We start from the raw sequence: 2,136 nt of genomic DNA, 5'->3' as shown, positions 1-2,136 counted from the left end.
AAACAAAATCAATATACACTAAAACAGAAAAGAAAAAAAAATAGAAGAGAAAAAAAAAACAAAAATTACGTCAAACAAAAGTATATGCAAATCAGCAGATCTCTCTATATTTTTGCAGAGAAAAGAAATGTCGAACAGTGATTGACCGGCCAACAAAAGTGACCCTCTAATCTGTACGTTAAGGTTACCTGCGTGCGTGTGCGCGAGCTCGCAGGCAACCTGGACAGACAGCATAACGGCGATATGTAAATTATGTGGCTTCGTGCTAGATTCGGTGGCAGGTGTGGGTACGTGCCCACTCGCCCGCTCCCCCCCCCCCCTCTCTCTTCTCCTTCTCCTCCCCCCCCCCCCCTCTTTCCTTCTCTCTCCTCCCCGTTCTTTTCTATTCTCCCTCTCTTTCTCTTCCATTTTCCTCTCTTAACTCTCCCTTCCCCCCTTTTTTTTCTCTCTCTTCTCCTCTTTTCTCTCTCCTCTCCCCTTCCTCCTCTTCTCTTCTCTGCCTCCTTCCTCTTTTCCTCTTTCCTCCCTCTTCTTTCTTCCCCTCTCGCCCTTTCTCTTTGTCCCACTCATAACCCTTCTCCCCAACCATCACCCCCCCTTTCCTATCCTCCACACCTAACCCCCCCCTTTCCCATTCTCATCCCCCATCCTCCCTTCCTTTCCCCCCTCCCCTTCCCCACACCATCTCCCCATCCCCTCCCCTCACCCCCCCTTCCCATCTCCCTCTTCCCTACCACCTCCCCATCCCACCCTCTCCCCCCACCTCACCCCTTCCCACCCTCTCCCCCTCCCCCTTCACCCTCTTCTCTTCCCTCCTCCCTTCCCTACCACTTCCTCCCACCCTCTTCTCCTATCTCCCCCCTTCCTATCCCCCCTCCCCCTTTTTCCTCTCCCCCCATCTCACCCCATCCCACCCCCTCACCCTTCCCCCTCCCCCTCCCCACCCTCCCCCGTCTCCCTCCCCACCCCCCACCCCCCACGCTTGCAGTCACCTGGATCAACTTCTGCAAGATTTCCCGGCGCTGACTGCACACCGCAGAGCGTCCGGTGTGGCTTATTTAGGTCTTTTCCGGACATTCTTGCGTTGTTTTCCGTCCGGGAGAGCGCGCGTGTGAAGTGAGGGGGAGGGGGGGAGGAATGGGGGGGTATATGGGAGGTTTTGGGGTGGGGGGTGGAGGGGGAGAGATGGGGGGAGTGGGGGATATATGGGAGGTTTTGCGGGTGGGGGTTGGGGCGGGAGAGATGGGGGGAGTGGGGGATATATGGGAGGTTTTGCGGGTGGGGGTTGGGGGGGGAGAGATGGGGGGAGTGGGGGTTGGGGGTGGAGGGGGGAGATGGGGGTGAGTGGGGAGATGGGGGTGAGGGTTGAGGGGGTGTTATGGGTGGGTGGGAGAAGAGCGTGTTGATAGGTGTGTGTGTGGGGGGAGGGGGGTCGGAGAATCGGAGGTGTATATGGGTGTGTGTATGTGCACACAAACAAACAAACAACAAAACAAACAAACAGAAAACACACACTCAAACACATGTGGAATACAATTTTCTAAAAATAAATAAATAAATAAATAAATATAGCACACGCATACAAACAAACAGAGAGACATATACAACCACAAGCACTCAAACAAACAAACAAACAAACAAACAAACCACACATATACACTACTATATTCTATCATAAAAAAAAACTTCAGAAAAAAAGGCATCAAACTTAAGAAGACATTTAATCAATTAAAGACCCGATTAAACAAACATCAAACAAACAAACAAACAAACAAACAAACAAATAAATAAACAAAAATTAAGGAGATTAAATTCGTATCGAACTTCATCTTTGAATTGAAATGAAAGAAGAGAAGAATAAAAGTAAGAAAGAAAGAAAAGAGAAAAGAAGAAGATGAAAGACGAGAAGAAGAAAAGAAAAAAAGAAAGAAAAAGAAAAGAAGAAGAAGATGAAAGAACAAAAGAACAAAAGAAAGAAAAAAAGAAAAGAAGATGAAAGAAGAGAAGAATAAAAGAAAGAAAGAAAGAAAAGAGAAAAGAAGAAGATGAAAGAAGAAAAGAACAAAAGAAAGAAAAAAAAGAAAAGAAGAAGAAAGAAGAGGAAAGAAGAGAAGAATAAAAGAAAGAAAGAAAGAA

This window comes from Penaeus chinensis, chromosome 6, assembly GCF_019202785.1.
Source record: "Penaeus chinensis breed Huanghai No. 1 chromosome 6, ASM1920278v2, whole genome shotgun sequence".
Lineage (NCBI taxonomy): Eukaryota > Metazoa > Arthropoda > Malacostraca > Decapoda > Penaeidae > Penaeus > Penaeus chinensis.
This window is presented reverse-complemented; position numbering follows the sequence as displayed.